Raw genomic sequence first — 15,655 nt, forward strand, 5'->3', positions numbered from 1 at the left:
TTTCCTTCTCTATGAACAGAATGTTTTGTCTGTATGTTAATACATGTGACAATAGTAAATCAAATCAAATCAAATCAGCACATATCTCAATAAGCTGTCGCAGACATTTAACTCTGTTTAACTCATTGAGCCCAATTTTAACTGACTTAAAACACATTCACTTAAACATGGGGCCCATTGGTTCAAAGCTGGAATAACTTACTTCTCAGAGCCAAAAATGTTAGAGGAGTGCAGATATAATTTGATGCTGAAATATACATTTAATAAGAGGAGGTGGTGGCACAGTGGTATAGTCATTGGACTAGTAAACCCAGAGATCCATAGTGAGCTTTAGGGTTTGAATCCTACCATGGTACATGGTGAAATTTGAATTCAATAAAAACAATCTGGAATTAAAATTTGATTTATTATTGTCACATGTATTAGCATACAGTGAAAAGTATTGTTTCTTGCACTATATAAAGCATACCATTCATAGAGAAGGAAATGAGAGCGTGCAGAATGGGGTGTTACAGTCATAGCTAGGGTGTAACGAAAGATCAACTTAATGCAAGATAGGTCCTTCAAAAATCTGACAGCAGCAGGGAAGAAGCTGTTCTTGAGTCGGTCTTCTATTGGGGGTATCTTTCTCCCAACAGAAGAAGGCGGAAGAGAGAATGTCCAGATCCTTAATTATGCTGGCTGCTTTTCTGAGGTAGCAGGAAGTGTAGACAATAAGAAGGATGTGGTTGTACTGGCGAGGGTGGAGATGAAATTCACCAGGATATTGCCTGGGATGAAGTATTTGACCCATGATGAGAGTCTGGACAGACTCAGGTTGCTTTATTTAGAGCAGAGAAGGCTGAGGGGGGAATCTGATTGAGGTGTGTAAGATTATGAGGGTGTGGAAAGGGTAGATAAGAAGCAGCTGTTTCCCTTACTTGAATGTTCAATAACAAGGGGGCATAATTTTAAGGTGTGGGGCAGGAGGTTTAGAGGGGATTTGAGGAAATATCTTTTCACCCAGAAGGTGGTGGGAGACTGGAATACACTGTCTGGAAAGGTAGTAAAGATGAGAAATCTGACAATCTCTAAAAAGCATGTGGATGAGCATTTGAAATGTTGTGACATTCAAGGCTATGGGCCAAGTGCTGGAAAGTGGGACTAGTGTAGATTTAGTGTAGTTTTGTCAGTTCAGGTTCAATGGGTGAAGGGCCTCTTCTGTACTCATCAATCGATAACTCTATATGACAAAAGGAACATCCAAAATGCTCATACATTTTAGAATTATAATAGTAATTATAATAATATTTTTCCCTTTCTTCTATTAATATTTGAAATAAAACTTTGCTTAAATGGTAACTTATTAATGATTCACTATCATACCGCTTTCATCATGTCAAACCCAGAAATAATGTCAAAGGGTGGGTACACAATAGGGTGATTTTGACTTGTGTGATTTTGTAACACAGCTGGTAGCAAATCAGAAATCCATTTTATATCTCACAATTTTTAGTTCTATTTAAGTCAATAGAAATTAACTTGGAAGATTTGTTATACAGGCTTCTGATTCACTATCGTTTATTTCCATATTATCTTTAGGGCTAGATTTAGATGTTTTGTAGCAATGGAACTTTGGTGAAAAAATGAAATCTGAGGCGGAATTTTCTCAAAATCATTCGAAGTGGAAAATGGGTGAGAAAATGAGATACTTTCTTGCCGTCATTTTCAACGAGGCATATAGAGGCCGTAGTGCAGATCTTGCTAATAGGGGGTGGAATCTCAGCTCACCTGTGAGGCCAGCTTCTGAACTCCAGGGGCACCAATGAGCAGGTGCCCTAATTGCCCAGTATGAGAAAATCTGTCACCCCTCCCACCCCTCTCCCCCACGGAAAACGCACATCCCCGATCAACATCACAAGCACCACCCACTATCGCCGCTTCGTCTGATTGCACCCTTCGATTCCACCATCGGTCAGGCCATCATGTCTGATCCCCATTGATGGGGACCACCAGTGATCTTCATGAGTGAGGACCTTGACCAACAAAGATCAACATTTTAGAAGAAATTGAAACACAATTGTTATTTCATTTAATTTGAAGTTTCTGAAGCCGAAATCTTTGAAATCCTCTCTACTCCAATGTTTTGTAAACCTTATTATTCCTGATCTTCACCTATATTGATACTACTTCCTGATTTTCTGAGCCACGCTCCATTTTGACTAATGTTCTACCTCTCCTCCTTTTCTCTTCTGCTGCCTTTTATAAATGTTCTGTACTCTAGAATATTTATTTCCCACCCTTGGTCCAGTTGTAATCGTATCTCTATTATGGCAATTAGGTCTAAATCATTTATCTCTGTTTATGTCATTACTTCATCTATCTTATTAGATGCTTCCCCCCATTCAAATTAAGTAAAGCCCTCTTTCCAGCCTGAGTTTTGCGGCTTGCAGGACACTGATCCAACCATTGCTTAGGTGAAAATACAATGCCCTCTTTCACCTGTACTGGGGCCAAGCCCCATGAATTGTAAACGATTTCTCTTACACCAATCTCTGAGCCATGCACTCAAGTCTCTTATCCAATACAAATTTGCTCATGGCTCAGGATGGCTTCAGGGATTTTTACCTTTGTGGTTCTGTTTTTTATTTTAGTCCTAGCACCTGATACTCCCTTAGGAGAACTTATTTCTTAGTCCACTGGGAATCCCAATTTTTGGTTGATGCCCCATTCTGCGGTGCATTGGGATTTCCTGGGCTGCCTGCCGAGCCTGGAGAATCCCACCCATCAAAAGCAGCACCCCCTTCCCTCTCTGCACCAAATCCCCACCAGCATCAAATTCCCAATTTAGCTTTTGTTCTTCATTGCAAACAGATCTCATTGTCTCCACGCTGTGCTCCCATGCCTGTCCTGAGTTACTAATTTTCTTAGACTGGGACAATGCCACTTTAATCCTCATTTAGGCACCCTAAAGTCACTATCAATTCTGGATAATCTTATTTTCTTACAATATTGTATATAGCCTTACTCAGTCTTTCTTTGTCCAGCCATACTGACCTCTATGAATGCTCCACTAAAAAGATCACTCTTGATGACACTTACCCGCTCACTTGGCAGCCTGAACTGTGCCATATGGAAATCATGTTTTTTCCCCAAAATGGCATAAGTGACGGCTGTTGAACTCTACTACAGAGTTGAATCCAGTTTTTGCCCTGTCCAAACTTCAGCTCAGACAGTCTATTCACTTCTGATCTCTGGTTTTGAATGTGGCCTAGCTACTAGAAGTTTTCTCCATTTGCTCATTATAAGAGTCCTTTGCAAAATTAATTTGTTCGCTGTCAAACTGATATCTGAGTAATACAAACTGGTAAGAAATCTACAATTTCAGTCCTAAAGGCCAGAAGGATAACTGGCATGGGAAACAAAGAATTCACAGTTGCAAAATATGTAAACTTGCCATTCTGTAATTACACTATCCTTTACTCCATAACAGCTTCATAAAAGCAATTTTCATTCTGATATGTGGACATCAAAATGCATAATGAAAATATAAAAATAAGAACTGAATGTCTGACATCAAAATGGGGGTTGAGTCATATTTGTGAGCTGTGGTCAAATTACAAATGATCTTCCAATCCTTTAAACTCACTTCACTTGAAGACTCTACTTGCATTTGACTCCGTATAACTTGAGATTGACAAGTAAATGTTTCCCAATACACTGCAATATTTTAGGTATATACATTAATCAGGCTAGATATAATACTAAGGAGAAATGTCCAGTTTCTTTCTACCCTATAACTTACCATGTTTTTTGTAGCTCAGTAAATGATCATTTTTAATATTTTGTGTTTATTACTTCCTAACAATTACATTAGGTTTATTCAAAACAGAGTTCGTGCTTCTAGTCAGCAAAGGTTTTATACGTCCCTATTTAGGCAACTTAGAAGCATTTTCTCCTATGCTTTTCTGGTTACTAATGCCTCGCACACAACTGAAATTAGTGATATACAGAGATCAAAAAAAAACTAACAAGGAGTCAGAACGTCTGAGAATGATTCTTCTGATAAAGAATAGCGGGTCTGCATAATATCCCAGTACCATGCCTTTGCTTCGGGACAGTTCTTAGCTTTTCTGTGTGAAGTATTAGCAATGGTTCACCTGTTGCACAAGGAGTTTCTGTTTATTCTGTCGCTTTGCATAATTTTTCACGAACCGTATCTTTACACTGTATCACGGGTTCCTGTTTGACCAGCCTAAAACTGAGTTTTTAAAAGGCGTGCGCTCGAAATAACTTCTCTCCAATAAAACATAATCTACTTTCCCTTGGATATAAGGCAAGAAAGGATCATTATGTTAAAATTTACATTCTTTGCACTACTCAGACAATGGTAGAATTTGTGAGGGAACAGTTTTAGTTTTCAACGATGTTTATGAGAGCACAAATTTTAGCAGTCAGCAGCTCTGTTGCTTATGCTAAAAAGAACATGTAGAATCTAGAGTGAAATGAGAATAAAACAAATTATACAGAATAAAAACTGTTCTCCAAATAATACCAGAATGATGGCTGACCAAGTTACAAAGACTGCAAGAGTATCTGTTCTGTGTCACACAAACTCCTTTTCTTAAACTGATAAGCTAGTGGAGACAGTGACTATTAAGAACTGAGAACTGTGTAGTGTAATAAAGGTTAAAACTCCAAATCATACCAGCACTATCTATGCTTTAGTTAAGGATGAGAGTCTGTTTCATGTAATAAAAAACCATCAGGTCAAATCATACCAGGATCTAAGGTACCAGTACGTGAGAGGTAAAGCTATGTATAATGTAGCAGAAGTACTTAAATGCAGCTCTTGTCCACATAGCTAATATCATCCGGTGATGTCTCCTGGACTGCTCCCTAGATATCCAATTTGCCTTGCCCATTCTTTAGAAGAGAAGCAGTCATCTGACTGCTTCTAGTAACTAGAGATAATTCATATGCTTTTTAAATTTGCAATTTACATTCAACTGTCAAACCTTATTTTATTAATATGTGTTTTATTTTTTAGCCTGTTGAACAATTATATAACTTCCTTGGTCAATTAATTCTGCAACTCTTTTCTACTCTATCATTTTATTACCATTGGAAAGTAATTTCTTGTTGCAATGATATGGATCAACCTTATATACACAAAATTTCCATTTTGAAATGTTATGTAGCCATCTCACTGTAAAGCACATTAAAAACCAAAACTATAATGACATAATGCATCAGTGTAGACAACAACCTATGATCAAGCAGTGAGATTTTCTCTTCTCGTCAGGTAAAAAAGGATATATAAGCTGACACTTTCTCTACTGGCGCTAACTTGTATTTACTAGAAACTGTCATTGATATCTTCACCTAAATAGCTTGAGGAGTCTATTGAATAATCTTTGGTTAACTGATCCACAGCTCAGCAGTACAAGTTTTGATATCAATATTTTAAGGGGGAACTAAGTCTCCGTGGCAGAAATGTTGATTATCTCATCATGGTTACATTTTTCTGTATTTACCTCATGATGGTTTTCCAATTATTTCATTGTCCCTTTTTATAGTATTTGGTATGTAAGTTCTTAATAGGCACAAATAATTTAGATACGGTCTTTTTTATATATGTCTTAGCCTTTGGGCAGGTTTTCTACCCTCACACACCACCATTATTGGTTTTGGATGTGGGGAAGGGACATCATTGATCAGACAGGAGAATTTATAATTTAGAAGAGAAGCCTTCTATCATGATGCCCAAATAGTGAAAAGTTTTGCTAGAAAAGAGCAGGATCCAACAGTGCTTCATGTGGCCCAACTAGGTCTGGCAATGAATGGACCAGTTGTTGTCATCAACTGAGTTGATGAGTCTGCAAGCTTTGGAATTTAGGGAGAAGAGATGAGAACCATACTGGGGGAAAACCATGAGAGAGTGAGAAACAGATTTAATGGATAGGTCGTTGAAGATGAGGTGAAGGTGCATTTGACCAGATCAGTAGACCCAGAATAGTTGTAATGAATGGAGAGCCAGTTACATAGCTCAATAGTTGGGAATTTGAAAGTGCAATTGTTAGTGAATTTGTTGTGTGTCTTTTCTGATGGCAGACAGAGAAGTAATTGGAGAGGTAAGGGGCAAGGAGATGTGGGTGAAGAGGAACTATCTATCAGATTCAAGGTAACAGATTGGAGACAAATACAAATAAGTGATCAGGAATTTCTTTATCTGTGATTGGCACAGTAGGAATAGAGAGACCACATAGAATGGAAATGCCGTGGGGAAATTTATATGGAGGGAGAGATTAAAGGAGGATAAGATGGCAGTGGACTCAAATACAGAGGCTGAAGCTCAGTACGGAGTCTGAAGGAAAAAAGCAGTGAAGATATCTTATTTAGAAACTTATCATGGTCTTGCAGTGGAGAAGGAGGGTTTTAAGTGAGATGCACAAGTGGTGGAACAAGGTAAGATTCTCAAAGGAGAAGACAATGTCAGCAGAGTAAGGGACATATCAGATGTGAGTTAGAATAGGTGTCACAATATCATCTTGGCATTTGATGGGAAACATTGGAAGATATAGCCTAAAGGGGAAGTTTCATTTTGGGAAAAGATGTCAACATCCCATTGACCATGTGTTGATGCAATCAGCCAGAATAAGCTCATGGATGGTAAGGACTTTATTCTCAAGTGAGCAGACATTCTGGAGGGAGATTTGTAGAGGGATGGTGATAGCCAATCTTCTGGCAGAATCCACAGGGTCACAGAATCCACAGGGTCAGCACTGGGAAGTTTGAGTGGAACAGAAAGGAAGTTGGAAAGACTATCCCCTAGCAAGTGTGCTGGGATTGCAAGTCAATGAGAGAATAAGAAAGAGCTGTTGGATTGCTACCTGCAAAGAAGTAACTTTGTACTGTGGATTTTTTACTAGGTTGCTGACAAACCTGTTACCTTGAATCTGATATCTAGTTCCTCAGAACACCCATATAGCCTATTCAGCTAAGACCTCACATTGTGTTCCACAATTTTCCAATTTAAAATTACACTCCATTTCCTCTGCTAATTAATCCCATTGCCTCAAACTGATATGTTAAATCCAAAAATTTTACTTTACCTTGTTCCCAGTATTGGATTATAACTGCATTACTGCATCATTTTATTAGTTTTGGATTTTAAACTCTTGTGCATTGAATTTAAATTATGAGCACCATCTTGCTATATATTAATCCAATAATCCTCCAAAGCCAAAAAAAAACAAAAGTCATGGAATGTGACAAGCATTATGATTCCCATGGAGAATGATACTTTTAAAAATAATTGAATTTCCTAGCAACGAACAGAAAGAACAAAAGGACAAGGTTTCACTTTTTAAGACTTATACTGTAACAAACTAAAATCAATCAAGATCAAAGATAAGTTAACGGCACCAATACATCAAGCTAAAGAAAAAGTGTTTTCCTATTAACTAACTAAAGTGCACAAAATATATCTTTAAAAATACTTTTACATAATACCCAACTTCTATCAGAGATATAGCTTACAAGAATTGATCCATGATCGTTCCCAGTTAGTTTTCCAGCAGATTCACTTCTTCTGGCCACATCTGGTTATAACTTCTAGTGCCCTTTGACAATCAATCCACTCACATTTTGAGTTTTCCAGATCTGATTATACCCAGCAAGGTGACCTTGGTGGCTCTCTGTTCCTGAAAGCCTTTTTTTTTTCTGTTCCCTTTCTTCTGAATAGAAAATGAACTCTCATCAGCATCCTACTTGGTTGGTAGCACAAAAACAGTCCACCTGCTTCTCCACATTATTAGCTTTGTTGACTCCACATCTCAAACAGCAGCTGTCCTTATTTTTGGGATACTGTATGAAGTTGTTAAAACTGTGCTCTGACACTTCAATGAGTTTCTGTTTGAGTTTCTCACCCCATGGCAACCGGATCACATAAGCATGTCTCAGAGCTGAGATGGTGATCAAAAAATCCCCATTCAGAAGTTTTATTTCATCTTAAGTAAAATGTGACATTTTAAAACATAACCATCTTGTAAAGTTCTGCATTCATGATACAAGGGCCTATGGGCAATCTGCTGAGCATCCCTCTCAGTCTGTTCATTCCAGAGCAAGACAATTAGGATTAGAGAAAACATGTAGGGTAGGTCAACCTAGATATCCAAGATAGCGCTTCACACAAAGTTATCCTTTGTAAGGGGAGTCTTGTACTCAGCCAAACACAGCAACAACACAAAGACTTGCAAAAGACAGTATGCAATTAAAAGACATTTTATTGAGCCAACCTGTATTGGGAGAGGGATGGTCAGAGGATCCTAGCCTCTCTCTGACGTTACATCACATGGGCACAACAGATATACATTTCTGAAGATTTCAACTTCTTGCCCCACCTGTCATCCAAACTGGTTGGTCCAATTACATTAATACATTTCTGTTACCTCAGCCAACAGTGTTCTACCCTCTAGCAGAAGAATTCATTGGTCAACCGAACCCATAGACTCTTTCCCCTGTTGCCTAGCGCCTTTACTTATGCAAATCTGGTAGTTTCCAGGGTCGCTCCTTATACCTGTAGTACTGAGAACAATAAAGTGGTCACTTTCCCTGTCTGTTTCCCTGTCGCCTTATCAGGAGAGACTACATCACAGCTATTCATTACAACTAGAAGCTGAGCCCTTCTATTCATTTCAAAAACATTGTTGCGACAGCTGCCTAGCTGGCCTCTGATAATAGGGTACACTACTTCATACTTCTTTCTTTCAAAAGAATGTAGTCAGTCTGCTTAAACCTATTTTCCATTATGCCAAGGGGTAAAACATTCATTGGCCAAAGCTTACAATAAAATACAAAAACAGAGTTTAAACCTATAATGCTCATTCAAAAATGAATATATATGTGCTTATACAGACAATACTTTTGTGGCATGTAAGTGAGGCACATTGTGATATCTTTAATATATATAAGGCACACTGTGGTCCATATTTTAAACTTATCTACTTTGTTTTAGTAACATCAGAAAACAGGGGTTTCCATAACCCTCGCTATACCCTTCAAATGACTAATGCCATAGAATGGCTAGTGAATAAAAGGAACTGGCTCAACAAATGGCAAAAGAGAACACCGACCTTCAGCCACCTTCCTGTGAACATGTAAATTGCAGATAAGTTCACGATTAAAGCTTGTTCTTTGCCACATTATATGGTCCAAAAGACAAACACATTGACATGCCAGCAATCCTTATCACAGTTCTAAAATATAGCAGAATCATACATGTAGAATATAGGTGAACAGTTCCTGAGCACTGTGTGTTCTGCTTCTGTGATGTTCCAGTAAGTTTACAACAAAGTACAGTTAAGATAAACTGTATGGTGACATTATAAAGTTAAGCACAGTATGAACACATTCGCCATAGCATTGTTCAGAAAGCAATAAATTTCTTCCTCACCTGCTACAGCAATTAGTTATTATCAAGACTGATTCAGTCTTTCTGCCATTCAATATGTGTTTGGACTGTTTATTGTCGTCTGGTTGGGGGGGAGGGGGGGAGACCCAAACTTTCTCAGGAAAGGTGGGGGATAGGGAAACCTGATCATACTCGGGGGGAGGCGGGCGGGGGGGGGGCGGTGTGGCAGGAGATCTGATCATTCCCTGGCGGGGTGGCGGGGGGGTGGACATCCGATCATTCTCTGTTTTAGTGGGAGGGAGGCCACATGGATCCCTAGTGGTGTGGGGGGGCAGAGGCAGGGGAGTTCGCTGCCAGTCTGCAGGCAATTGGTGGGGAGGGGAAGGGGGCAGAGGGTCGTGATCGGTCTGGGTAGGGGGGAGCTGGGTGGATAAGGGGAAAATTACGATGCGGGGGTTGGTGATGTCTGTGGTGACCATCGCTCCTGGGCCGCTTTATCTGCTTTTTTGCTGCCCAGGGGTGATGTGACAGCGGGGCGTTTTTCAATTTTTTTCTCTAACTGCGCACGCGCAGTTCAGAGTTCTGATTGTTTCGGATGCACTAAGACCTGCCCATAGCGATTTGAACTTGCGATTTATTTTTCAGGCTGTGTGCATATGGGGGTGCCTGAGAGTAGATTTCCAAGTTGGATCTGAATTGTGCCCAGATTCAGCACTTAGAATGAAAATGGTAAAATCAGGCCCTATGTGTCAGAGTAACATATCCATTTTGTGGTACATCCAAGGAAGTGGTCACCACCAATAAGTTAAGTAAAAAAGACATTTTAATTTCAGTGTGCAGCTGGAAGGAGCCAGATGCACATCCACATGGCCATGATCACCTCCTCTTTTTAGAGCATACTTGAGATAAGCTGCCCAAAATACAAACCATTTGATGGTGATGTGCTTGTGGAGATGTGAGCAATGCAAGCAACTTGCTCAGAACATTTGGATAAGGTTTGAAGCCCAAATTCAGGCTGGCCTCAGGCCTTTTGTCCTAGACATGTATTAGCTATAAAGGCAAGGAAAATATAAGTAAAGGTTTCCACCCCATTTCAGTAATTTCATTTTGAAATGTCTTCTCCTGCCCCTCTAAGGAAAATGTGTGCATGTCTGTACATACGACATATTCCTGCGTACATTTAGAAGTGTCCGAGGCTCAACCATCTTCAGATGCTTCATCAATGACCTCCTTTCCATCGTAAGGTCAGAAGGAGGGCTGTTTGTTGATGATTGCACAACGTTCAGCCCCATTCACGATTCCTTAGACACTGAAGCAGTCTATGTCCAAATGCAGCCAAACCTGGACAATACCCAGGCTTGGGCTGAGAAGTGTCAAATAACATTTGTGCCACACAAGTGCCAGGCAACAACAACAACAACAGAGAATCTAACCATTGCCCCTTTACATTTAATGGCATTGACATCACTGAATCTCTCACCATCGACATCCTGGGGGTTACCATTAAACAGAAACTGAACTGGACTAGCCATATAAATACTGTCACTACAAGAACAGGTCAGGGACCAGGAATCCTGTGTTGAGTAACTCCTGATTCCCTAAAGCCTCTCGACAATGTACAAAGCACAAGTCAGGAGTGCAATGGCATATTCTCCCTTCGCCTGGATCAGTACAGCTCCAACAACACTCAAGAAACATGACACCATCCTAGACAAAGCAGTGTGCTTGATTGGCATCCCATCAACCAACATTCATTCCCTTCACCTCCAACGCTGGCAGCCATGTGTACCATTCACAAGAATTCATCAAGTCTCCTTATAGACCATCTTCCAAACCAATGATCACTACCATCTAGCAGGGTAGGGACAGCAGATTTTTGAGTACACCACCATCTGCAAGTCCCCCTCCAAGTCATTCACCACCCTGACTTGGAAATATATCACTTTTCCTTCACTTTCGCAGGGTCAAAATCCTGGAACTCCCTTCCTAACACCTCAATGGGCATACCTACACTACATGGACTGCAGTGGTTCAAAAAGGTGTACAAAAGTGAGGATATTTTGTCAGTTAAATGCAAAGGGTTAAGGCTTTCCATGTGTTTATTTGTTCCTCTCATATTAATTATAGTAGATTTTCCAGAATGCATTTCAGAAATTCAGTTGCAAATGTGGCACAAAACCTTGCATTTGGAGTTACTGATCCCTGACATAGCTAATTATGTGTTTTACATCAAGAATCACTCACAGTTTTGGTCTATTGATGGAGTGTCACTGAGTTGTCTCCATGGCAACATGAGAGTCTTACAAAAAATAATCCAGAGTTCTTTGGAATTATTTTTTCTCTTCATTGCATAAGTAGTAATCTGGTAGAGTGGATCGCCTGCCCACTGGATACGCATCATTGCCATTTTTCTTTGCCTGCCAACAAAAAGTAAAATGCCTGAAATATATATGACACCCATGAGCATCTAAAAAGAGAAAAGATTAGTTAATGTTTTGGATAAATAGGCTTTGTACTTATTTGTAGAAGTTAAACTGTTTTGGTCAACTGACAATGCACCATCAGACACAAACTATATATCAGCTAGGTCACACAGACTCTGTACTTCCATCTTCCTCCAAAAGCATGTGCAGGTATGTATATAAATTTTTGATGTGGAGATGCCAGCATTGGACTAAGGTAAGCACAGTAAGAAGTTTCACAACAACAGGTTAAAGTCCAACAGGTTTATTTGGCAGCACAAGCTTTCGGAGTCTTTCTCCTTCATCAGGTGAGTGAGGACTTGTGTTCACAAACAGGGGATATACAGACACAAACACAATTTACAAGATAATAGTTGGAATGTGAGTCTTTACAGGTAATCAAATCTTAAAAGTACAGACAATGTGAGTGGAGAGAGGGCCAAGCACAGGTTAAAGAGGTGTGTATTGTCTTCATGAAGTTTTGAACAGCATTTTGACAGGTGATGCATCCTGCATCTGTCAAGGCTTGCCCTGAATGTTGAAGGAGCTGGAGTGCCAGTTATGCGTGGTCAGTATGACCTGAACGGCAAACAGAAGAAGTTTGATGACTTGAGATAAGACTCTTGCCAGTAGCCAACTTAAACAATGAAATAGAAATGAAACTCTTTCCAAAAAGTAAGAAGTACAAATTAATTAAAGGTGTAATGTCACCTGCTGGGTAGTGGAGATAGTGGGGGGTGTGCCTTGTACTGTTCCACAAGAGTCAAAACTGAGTTACGCTAACATATGTAAATTACCTGGTTATGAAAATAATTGTAATTTGGTCACATTTGAAGACTCCACATTATGGAGACAGTGGAATATTTTAATGAAAGGAAAATCGGGCAGGGCATATAATGGACAGTGATCTGAGATCTCTTATTTTGCATACAGGCAAAAAATTCACTAAATTTTAGCAACATATCTCGTAATAATTTGTTGCTATTTAGTCCTTGTCAAAAAGTTGGCATGCATACTGCTTGTTTACCTGGCTTCTTTTCCTTACGTAAATACAGCCAAAAAATGTAAGGTAAACTCTTTCTCTTACTGGAAAAGTTATCATGCTCACACTGTTAACACTCAGGCCTACACCAGTATTTATCCCTTCCTATGTATTATAATTGTGTGTTGGCTTCAATTGGCAGTGTTGTTTATCGCTTCTCAGCCTTTTGGCTAAGATCCAGTGTAGTATCGACATGCTGCACTTGGTTGAAGTCATTAGGTTACGTTTCAGCTTCATTTGAAGCAATTTTTTCAAGTGGCATCTCGGCCTTTTGGCTAAGATGCAAATAAGGTCAAGCCTTGGAGGAGGAGCTACACCTACTCCAATCAGCTTGGATCATGTAGATCAAGCCCAAGACAGGAGGTGAGAGCCCTGTCTTGTCAGCTTGGATTGGGAATGTCCCAACTTGTTGGGACTCTGAATTGGCTTTAATTTGACTTGATTGGATTGGAATAAAGTAAACAAAAAAAAATTGAGTCCAATGCTTAGTTATATCTACTTTGGCTTCTTGCAGCAAATTAAGATGCAGTCCAGCTGGACCAGATGACTTAGCAACTTTCAGCAATATTAATCTTTTTAGTACACTTTGACTATCTAATAGCTTTTTTATATTCATGGGACATCAGCATCCCTGGCTGGCCAGCATATATTGCCCATCCCTTGTTGCCTGAGTGCAGTTGAGAGCCAATCACATTGCAGTGGCTCTGGAGTTGCGACATGGAGATGCCGGTGTTGGACTGGGGTAAGCATAGTAAGAAGTCTCACAACACCAGGTTAAAGTCCAATGGGTTTATTTGGTAGCACACGCCACAAGCTTTCAGAACGCTCCCCTTTCATCAGGTGAAGGGGCAGTGATCTGAAAGCTTGTGACTTATGCTACCAAATAAACCTATTGGACTTTAACCTAATGTTGTGAGACTCCTTGCTCTGGTGTCGGACAGGGTAAGGATGGCAGATTTCCTTCCCTAAAGGACATTTGAGTTTTTCCAACAATCGACAATGTTTTCATGGTGATCAGTAAATTCTTAATTCCAGATTTTTATTATTGAATTCAAATTCCATCATCTGCTGTGGCAGGATTCAAACCTGGGTCTCCAGAACTTTAGCTGAGTTTCTGGATAAATAGTCTAGCGATAATACCCTATAGTGACCCATTCATAACTTCCTTCTCTTCTTTTAGTGCAATCATCTCTTATTAAAGCAAAAATATAAACTGATTACCTAATATGGTGGCATGGAATTTCCTTACTCCAATGTGTTAAGATGATCTCCACTGGTAATGTGAAAACAGAGATGTGCAGTAGGTTTGTGCTGGTCATGGAGGGAGTTAGCGACCATCTACTGAAGAATTTGATGTTGGGCAAGCAAGGTGCTGAAGCAATAATGGATACTCATGGGATGGCAAAGTGAAGGAATATACAATTAAGAATGACAAGCACATAATAGTAATAGATGTTACCTTGCATGAATATAAGCATAACAATGGCTTGGACTGATCAAACCCAATAGCTTGTTTATGTGCTGAATGTGTTTGTAACGTAACTTTGTGTAACTTTTGTGAGACTGAAGCCACGTCCTCTGCATGGTGCTTAATAGTCCAGCTGCTACCTAACTAAAGATCTATGGAGGGATCTCAGATCTGAACATTTATCATAAATTTAATGAGGATAGAATAATGGCAATCAGAAATTAATGCAGAGTTAAAGGGTGGTTAAACTTAGGAAAATTAGAATTTCAAGAAGTTGAAATTGAAAAATGGAGGATAAGAGGATGTCTAAAGTATTACAATGATTCATTTTTGAGGTTTCATAGATATACATGGCTGTGCTAGTAAGTTGTCTTGAGAATATTTTCAGTCAAAGAAAGATCAGTATTTCAGGGTGTTGGATACCATTTGGAAGGTCTTATTGAAGTCTTTGTTGTCTTAATAGGTTAACTGTATGTACTTAAAGGGTTGAAACAAGGAGCTTTCTCACATGACTCAGTGCAACAGTGGACTGACCCCTAGGTGCAGGACATGTGTTCTCTTACATCATTGTGTGGGTGACCAGTCCCACATTAACCCTGTTCGTGCCAGACCCTTATATCACAAGTACCTGAACAATATTTACCAAGCAAAATACAGCGATCATTTGAGATGGTTGTGCTGGGATTATTAATGTACTGGAAAATGAGTGTAATGGGACAAATGGGGTGAGATTTTACGACCTCATTTGGGCGAGGCTTGTAAAATCCTGCCTGAGGCCAACGGAGAATTCTGTTCTGCGAGCCTCACCGCCCTGGAATGCCACGGCCTTTTCTCATGCTGAACTTTCTCACATTCACCCTTTCCAACTGACAAGGCGCACTAGTGACATACACTGGTACTGAAGTGGCATTACCACGAGACACCATGGCATGGGCCTGAATGTAAAAATAACCCATATATTTTAAATGACAACAATGACCTTTAGGAACAGTGAAGGCAATACAACCAACTGCAGCAGAGGGGGACTGATAAAGATTAAAAGTGTTCCAGAGGCTGACCAGGGACAACTGCCAAGTCTCTATTTCTTGCCATTGTAACAGCCTACAGAATTATTTTCATTTGTCCTGCCAGGAAATAGACTGAGAGAGTTTTGGTGGTGTGGTGTTACTGCTGAAGGAAGGTGCTGGGAGGTTGCTCCCACTCTGGGGTTCTGGCACTCACCGAGCTGTTTGGACCAGCGGGCCGCCGTCCGCGGTTGCTACGGACAACAGTAGCTGTCGGGGGGGGAG

General features: G+C 39.9%; 1 non-coding gene across 1 annotated transcript; it reads left to right on the plus strand.

Annotated features, from left to right (window-relative positions):
- The first annotated feature begins 13,048 nt into the window (after positions 1-13,048).
- On the plus strand, positions 13,049-13,240 carry LOC145350434 (U2 spliceosomal RNA). Its single transcript, XR_013888209.1, has one exon. It is a non-coding gene; the product is annotated as a U2 spliceosomal RNA (small nuclear RNA).
- Positions 13,241-15,655: the final 2,415 nt, after the last annotated feature.

Source organism: Carcharhinus amblyrhynchos, chromosome 11, assembly GCF_965287045.1.
Source record: "Carcharhinus amblyrhynchos chromosome 11, sCarAmb.v2.hapA, whole genome shotgun sequence".
Lineage (NCBI taxonomy): Eukaryota > Metazoa > Chordata > Chondrichthyes > Carcharhiniformes > Carcharhinidae > Carcharhinus > Carcharhinus amblyrhynchos.